Source organism: Triticum aestivum, chromosome 2A, assembly GCF_018294505.1.
Source record: "Triticum aestivum cultivar Chinese Spring chromosome 2A, IWGSC CS RefSeq v2.1, whole genome shotgun sequence".
NCBI classification, from domain to species: domain Eukaryota; kingdom Viridiplantae; phylum Streptophyta; class Magnoliopsida; order Poales; family Poaceae; genus Triticum; species Triticum aestivum.
The window spans coordinates 700583748-700592473 of NC_057797.1; the positions used below are offsets into that span (position 1 = coordinate 700583748).

At 48.3% G+C, this 8726-nt stretch overlaps 1 pseudogene; it reads right to left on the reverse strand.

Annotated features, from left to right (window-relative positions):
* Positions 1-5890: 5890 nt before the first annotated feature.
* Positions 5891-7126, reverse strand: LOC123191876 (U-box domain-containing protein 75-like; annotated as a pseudogene).
* Positions 7127-8726: the final 1600 nt, after the last annotated feature.

Genomic DNA, 8726 nt, shown 5'->3' on the forward strand with positions numbered 1-8726 from the left:
AAAGGGCCCACATATAGGACTTAACGCATAGGAAAAGCACCCCGCCCTCCCATTTCTCAGCAAAATTTCACGAGCATGCATTTAATTCACGTTTTCAATTTTTTTAAAAGCTATAACTTTTAAACTGAGTATCAAAATCAAGATCTGTTTTCACTACTAGGTTCCTCGCGACGAACTTTTCAAAATTAGATCTCATATGAGTATGTTTCGACTAACTTTTTTTCATGAGCAACTTTGGGTGCTAGGGAAACAACTTCTTGTTAGTGTGTGCAGTATGACTGCCTATCATCGAAAACCCCTTCGAAGTTGGCTACCATGACTACAGTTAACTAGCTTGTCCTCTAAGTTTCTTACCATAACTAGCAAGTATTATATCATAATTTGTTTCGCCTCCAAGTTTATAGTATTGTAGGCAACTTAGTTTTTTGAGGTACGCTTACATTATAATAAGCTTGCTTCTATGACTAGCAAGTAGCATAACAACATCCTTGGTTGATAACAATACTTTTAGGTATGGTAAGTGTAAAAAACCTCAAAATTAGATGACGATATTTTTGACAGCGTCAAAATACACCAGTGTCACAAAGCTTAATCAGTTGAATAATTAAAACTAACCACAACTCTAATCTTAATTTTTTACTGCAACTAAAAATTTAGTATTTAGTTATATACAATGTTTCTTCTCCAATTTGTAAATTTACAATTTAACCATTGTCTCTCATTTCTTACACACAAAAGAAGCAAAGTAAAAACCCTCAAACAAATACAATGATCTTTCCGACGATAGTACGATACATCCATATGTGTAGGCTTTGTCCATTATATTATATCTACCTAATTGCTTGAAAACGCGGCTGCACTTTTTCGTTGTCTCGAGCGCACACTCTTGTCCCTCGTCTCTCTCCCTCAAGTTGTCCCTAATGGATTGTGGAATTAAAACCAACCAAAGGGGCCCACAGAGAGGACTTAACGCGTAGGAAAAGCACCTCATCCTCCCATCCCTTGATTTTTCAGCAAAATTCCATGTGCATGCATTTAATTTGCGTTTTCAATTCTTTTAGAAGCTATAACTTTTGAACCGAGCATCGAATTCAAGATCTGTTTTCACTACTAGGTTCCTCGCGACGAAGTCTTCAAAATTAAATCTCATATGAGTATGTTTCGACTAACTTTTTTTCATGAGCAACTTTGGGTGCTAGGGAAACAACTTCTTGTTAGTGTGTGCACTATGACTGCCTATCATCGAAAACCCCTTCGAAGTTGGCTACCATGACTACAGTTAACTAGCTTCTCCTTTAAGTTTCTTACCATAACTAGCAAGTATTATATCATAATTTGTTTCGCCTTCAAGTTTATAGTATTGTAGGCAACTTAGTTTTTTGAGGTACGCTTACATTATAATAAGCTTGCTTCTATGACTAGCAAGTAGCATAACAACATCCTTAGTTGATAACAATACTTTTAGGTATGGTAAGTGTAAAAAACCTCAAAATTAGATGACGATATTTTTGACAGCGTCAAAATACACCAGTGTCACAAGGCTTAATCAGTTGAATATTTAAAACTAACCACAACTCTAATCTTAATTTTTTACTGCAACTAAAAATTTAGTATTTAGTTATATACAATGTTTCTTCTCCAATTTGTAAAATTACAATTTAACCATTGTCTCTCATTTCTTACACACAAAAGAAGCAAAGTAAAAGCCCTCAAACAAATACAACAATCTTTCCGACGATGGTAGGATACATCCATATGTGTAGGCTTTGTCCATTATATTATATCTACCTAATTGCTTGAAAACGCGGCTGCACTTTTTCGTTGTCTCGAGCGCACACTCTTGTCCCTCGTCTCTCTCCCTCAAGTTGTCCCTAATGGATTGTGGAATTAAAACCAACCAAAGGGACCCATAGAGAGGACTTAACGCGTAGGAAAAGCACCTCGTCCTCCCATCCCTTGATTTCTTAGCAAAATTCCATGTTCATGCATTTAATTTGTGTTTTCAAGTTTTTTAAAAGCTATAACTTTTGAACCGAGGATCGAATTCAAGATCTGTTTTCACCACTAGGTTCCTCGCGACGAACTCTTCAAAACTAGATACCATATGAGTATGTTTCGACTAACTTTTTTTCATGAGCAACTTTGGGTGCTACGGAAGCAACTTAGTGCTATAGGAAAGCAACTTCTTGTTAGTGTGTGCAGTATGACTACCTATCATTGAAAACCCCTTCGAAGTTGGCTACCATGACTACAGTTAACTAGCTTCACCTCTAAGTTTCTTACCATAACTAGCAAATATTCTATCATAATTAGTTTTGCCTCTAACTTTATAGTATTGTAGGCAACTTAGTTCACTTCTTGTTAGTTTCGCCTCTAACTATGACAACCAACTTTTTGTGATGTGCAACTAACCTCTTGCCCTGGCCAACTACTAGTAGTCGATGTGCAACCCCCTCCCTACTTGTGGATGTGTAGTTTTCACTATAGGACCTTGCCCACCTTCCCTACCAGCGGTATGTGCAACTTAATTTGTTTGTTTCATCCACATGTCTAGTAGTCGATGTACAACTCCTTGCCTCTTATTACTTATGGATGTGTAGTTTTAATTGGCTGGATAACGGATGAAGTTGCACATAGTCTCCTAGATAGTTGGTTGGGACAACAAACAATTTTTCTCATCTTAGTGGTAGGGGATTGTTTGAATGGTGAAAATCTGCACATCCATGAGGGTTGAGAAAAAATTGTCTATAAGCGGGGCCCTATATTGCACATGTCACTAGCAGCTGTGGTTGGGACGAGGTCCTCGCAATGAAAACTAAACATCCACGGATACGCGGGAAAGTTGCACGTCGAGTGTTAGGTAGTTGGCCGGGTAGCATCCGAAGTTGCACATCCACTGCTAGGTAGTGTGCCAAGGCAACAAATAGTGAAAACCGCACATTCACGGGTAGGGGAAAACTTGCATATCGACTACAAGGCGGTTGGTCGGGGCAGTAGACAAAGTTGCACATCTTACGGGTATGGGTAGTTTGGGGCGGAGGTGCTATCTGTGAAAACCGCACGTCCACAGGGAGGGAGAAAGTTGCACATCAGTTGTTAGATAGTTGCACATCAACTGCTAGACAGTTGCACCAAACTGGGACTAAATTACATACAAAATAGTCCATCGAAACATACCTATGCGGGATTTAGTTTTGAAGAGAACGTCGTGAGGATTCCTATGATAAAAACGGATCTTAATTTTGCTGTTTAGTTCAAGAGTTATAACTTTTCTAGAAAAAAAAAACCAAATTAAATGCATTCACACTTGTTTGCATCATTAAAAGTCTACACGTCCGGCAGGAAGAAAGTTGCACATCAACTATCAGGTAGTTGCACATCGACCTTCTAGACAGTTACATTAAACGGGGACTAAATTGCACACAAAAAATTCATCGAAACATATTCATACAGTATCTAATTTCGAAGAGCACGTTGCGAGGATTCCTACTATGAACACAGATTTTAATTTCGATGTTCGATTAAATGGTTATGGCTTTTAGAGCAACTTCAACGGGCAGACCCAAACGGACACGGATTTTGTTCGTTTTTTATCCGTTTGGATCACATGTCCGCCTAGCGGACATGGGGCGGAGAAGCGTTGTATCCAACGCTCAGCACAAAAGCGGACATCTCCTCGCGCCGCCCCTCCTTTGCAGGCGCCCTGCCTCACCGGCGCCTGCCGACAACTCCTCGCGCTGCCCCTCCTTTATTATCTCTCGCGCCGCCCGTCCTCTCCTCCCCGCGCCGCCCCTCCTCTCTCCCATCGCGCCGCGCCTCCCCATCGCGCCGCCTGGCCCCGAGCCATTCCTGCATCAGATCCGGTGGCCTTGCCCAGGAGGAGTGGCCGAGCGCGCGGAGGAGCCCTGCTCTGGTGGCCTTGCTATGGTGCGTTGGCGACCTGCGCCGGTGGCCTCGCTGCGGCGCGGAGTAGCGGCCGAGCGCGCGGTGGCGGCCTGCTCCGGTGGCCTCGCTGTGGCGAGTTGGCGACCTGGGCCGGTGGCCTCGCTACGGCGCGGAGTAGCGACCGGAGTCGCTCCACCGGGCCTCTCCGTTCCAGCCGGAATCGGCCGACGTAGTGGCGGCAGCAGAGGGGATCGAGAGAGACGAGAGATGCTAGCGCAGCTATGTGCGGTCGCTGGTAGGTAGGACCGGGGCGGACACGGGCGGCAGCGAGCGAGCGACGAGTGCGTCCGCTTCGTACCCATTTGTTCCTAGATTTGGGTCAGGTTTGGGTCGGCGACGGACAGCAGTGGATACGGACGTCCGTTTGGGTCGCCCCGTTGGGCCAAGTTTTACATTCGGATGACCCAAACGAACAAAATGAGTCGGCCCTTTAGAGTTGCTTTTATAGAAAAAAAAAACTAGATTGTCTATTCCTTTCATGGGCAAGGGGAAGGTGATTTCCTTTTTTAGCAGCCGCTTGGGAGCACTATGTGGCGCGTGAGCGCCTACTAGACCCGTCCTATTTCGAATACTAGTACTACTTCGGTCCCGATTTATTGGTCCTTTTTATAATTTATACTAAATTATGATCAAAGATTTAACTGACAAAATATTAGTACATGTCAATAAAAATTATATCGTCGGATTCGTATGTGAACATAGTTTTCAATGAAATAATTTTTGTGACATACATAAACATTTTGTTAATTAAATTTATAGTTAAATGAATTTAGCACTAATTACAATGAAGGCTAATAAACGAGGAGGGAGATAGTACTCCCTCCGGTCCTTTTTACTCTCCACATTGAATTTGTCGAAAGTCAAACTTTGCTAAGTTTGACCAAATTTATATTAAAAATTATTAGCATCTATAATATCTAATAAATATAGTATGAAAATACATTTCAAGATGAATCTAATGATATTGGTGTTGTTATGTGAATGTCTATAATTTTTTATATAAACTTGATCAAAGTTGGATGAGATTGATTTCGGACAAACCTAATATGCAGAGTAAAAAGGATCGGAGGTGGGGGCTCGGACACGGAGTTGATCCAGAAGCGGGTTTCCGGATAGGCCACTGGATCAAGAGGTAAAAGCATCCCAAGTACCCTAACTTGCATGAAATGTGATGATTTAGTTCCAAACTTGCAAAATGCAATTTCATCATACCTCAACTTGCACTGGATGTGATGATTTAGTCCCCGGCCTATCACAGCTCGACAAGTGGAAGCCAGGTGGCTTGACCGGTCGTCGCCCGCACTTTTGCATGAAACACCCTGCCGTCTTCTCTAATTAACCCACAGAGCGCAGATGTCTTTATTTGTCCTTGCTGACTGGAGTCGGAGGGCAGGACCGAGGACCCTCTGATATGAATTGCAATACTTGCGTTGCCAGGATACAGACACAGAGAATGCAGGAATCTATCTAAACATGCCACAATCTACGTCAAGTAAGCACTGCTAATATAGTATATGGAACAATTGGTTGCCCAATACACTGAATAAGTCAGAAACTAAAGCTGCGACTGGAACATGATACATGTAGTACACGAGATAGGGTGAGCAGAAATTCCGGCACAACAAGACACGGAGCCAAATCTTTCAAGTTTCAACTGTTCCGATTTCATCACCAGCGACGCTTCCTCAAGCTATCCGTAGTGGTACAAGCTATAGGCAAAGTGTACGCTTCCCAAATTTGATCGGAGAATCAAACAATCCAAGATGCAGGAAGAACTCAAAAGCTTTCCCTAGCCACGGCAATGTGCACTCGAGCTCTGAACTGTGAAGCAGCAGTACTGTATACAATTCTACCCAATTTATATCACCAATTACACCGAAAACCCAGGAGAAGAAAGAAAAGGAAGAACTACTACAGCCCTGACAGCCTCCCACATTGCCAAAAATCTAAAATTGCAGGCCTTCGCTGAATTCTCAGCTACTGATCGCAAAACTGGCTGTACTTACCATAACCCAGCCCTTGAGTGCTTATTGAGCTGACCAAACTCACACCAATTAGCATGTACATCCGGCCGCCGGCCTGCCACCCACTCGGGCGCTGCTTATGCCGCATTGCTGCTCGATGGAAGCTTCATGTCGATGGGCAGGGCGATGCATTCACCCACTCCCTCCCATGTCTTCAAATGACATAGCAAGTTCGGCCAATTGCCGAGTTTATCTACACACAGGCCTTCATCCAGCAGCAATTTGCTTCTCTCATCCATTCCCCAATCCAGATTATGCGAGACTAACCACGAGGAACAGCATCATCGACTCAAATCACAACCAGAAGGGCTATGTCCCGGTCTCTTCTCACTGAATTGTCTTGGTGAGCTTGCATTTCACGAGGAAGACGGTGGACATGCAGTGCATGGTGCAAAGCTTGAGCAACTCCGAGGCTTGCTGCTTCAGCTCCGGCCCGCACCCGCTTTGAATCACCAGCAGAAGCTTGGCGGCCAGTCCGACCTCCAGGGCAGTGGGCGCGGACTCCTCAGGCACCATTCTGCACACCACCCACAGCATCGACAGGGCGCGCTGCGTGCAGGCCTCGGACACCCTCATCAGCAATCGAACGACGTTGGGTATCGTCCTCGGGCAATCCTTGAGAGCCGTCCTGCCCTCAGGGACTGAGGCGAGCTGCTGCACCGCACCAGTGCTGACAATCATACTCCTGGCCGGCCTGTGCACGGCGGACGACGCAGATGGAATTGAGCACCTCTAGCCCAGCGGCCACACCGTCCTGGTGCCGCTTGTCCCGGACCAGGCGCATGGAGCCGACCAAGAGGCTCAGGCTCGCCAGTCGCCACCGTCTCCAGCCGGAAGCGAGGTCAAGAAGCGACACGCCGCCGGCCTCGGCTGTGGCCTTGGTCACGGACTGGTGGGTGGAGGCGAGGGAGCGCAGCGACGCGGGCCTGGCCCTTGAGCCGATGCCTCCTCGAGACGGCCGTGCCGCGGAGACCGTGGACAAGGTCGGCGGCGCGGCCGTGGTAGTCGGCCGAGCGCTTCTTGAAGCGGGTGTGCCGACGGGAGAACCAGGCGGCGATGAGCTGCCGGGCCGTGGCGTTGAGGGTGAGCACGTCGTCCCAGAGCTCCTGCATCGTGGTCGGGTAGGTTCGGTGGCCCAGCGCCAGCCACAGGGAGATATGCAGTTAACTGCACTTAACATCCAGTATTGCGAGTTAATTAGAGAAGACGGCAGGGTGTTTCATGCAAAAGTGTGGGCGACGACCAGTCAAGCCACCTGGCTGCCGCTTGTCGAGCTGTGATAGGCCGGAGACTAAATCATCACATCCAATGCAAATTGAGGTATGATGAAGTTGCATTTTGCAAGTTTGGGACTAAATCATCACATTTCATACAAATTAGAGTATTTGGGATGCTTTTACCTCCTGGATCAACGGAATCCCGCACCGGGGCGGGGCGGAGCCGACGGGTGGTTGTCTAGTGCGTGCCGTGGGTCCCTGCAGGTCTGCTGCGCGGAATTCACTTCCGCACCGGGCTCGGACACGGAGGCGATCCAGAAGCGGGTTTCCGACAGGAAATTGGATCAACGGGATCCCGCACCGGGGCGGGGCCGACAGGTGGTTGTCTGGTGCGTGCCGTGGTCGTGGCGTGGGCGTGGCGAGGGTCCTTGCAGGTCTGCTGTGCGGAGTCCCGCACTTCCGTATCGGGCATCGGCAGCATCGCCGACTCGGCATCCCAGCCAGCGCCTTCACATGACGCTGCCTGGAAGCTTTTCCATCGCTCTCACAACACGACACCGTTTGCTTGGCTAAATCATCATAAATTATTTCCCATTCCGTTGCCTAGTGGTAGCCTCGGGCTCGGCCACGGGAACGGCCGCTCAACTCCGGGCCAGCCCGATCAATCAGTCCTCTGCTTTCTCTCTCACACACACACACCAAAGAAAATGCTTGATTGACCAAAAGTCAACATGCACACCAGACTGCCGGGGTCGGGCACGGCCTCGGGCTGTGCCGGCATCGGGCTTCCCCTGCGGTCACGCATGGCCTATATAAACGAGCACACATTCTACCTCACCCTCTCCCAAAATCCAGAGCGAGCCGAGAGAGCACACTGACAAGCAAGCGATGGACTGCGTGAGCATCGAGATGCCGGACCCGCTGCCGCACGCGCCCGCCGCGGGCATGGTCGACGCCGTGCACGACGACGCGAAGCTGCAGCGGGCCCTGGTCGGCGGCGGCGTCGCCAAGTCCTCGGCCGCTCTGTACCTCGCCTTCTTCAGGGCCCCGGCCGGCGTCTTCCTGCTCGACGGCCCGCTCGTCGCCGCCTACTACGTCATCCTCGCCGCCGTCGTCGTCTTCGCCGCGCTGGAGGTGGCCACGGGCTTCTGGGTCGCCGGCGACCCGCGCGGCCGGCGCGGCAAGGCGAAGGTGGTGCTCTGGGCCTCCGTCGTCCCGCTCGTGCTCGTCGCCGCGCTCGGAGGCTTCGCCGTGCTCAGATAGCTGCGCCGACGGACCGGCCTGATCGTGTTTGATCGTCTTTGATGCATGCCGAGGTGTGAGTGTGACAGTCCGTAATTCCAGTAGTTGTCAGGTGGGCACGACTTGCACATGCATTTCCGCATCCGATTTTCTGCACGTCTGTGATTTATGTACTCCTAGTAGTTCACTGCTCGTGCCAATGCCAGTCACTTGACGAATCCGTACCGCTTAACATTTGCAGTCTACTTAGTTAAGTTATAAGCTGTGTGTCCCGTGGGCGTTTGATCTCGGTGTCTCT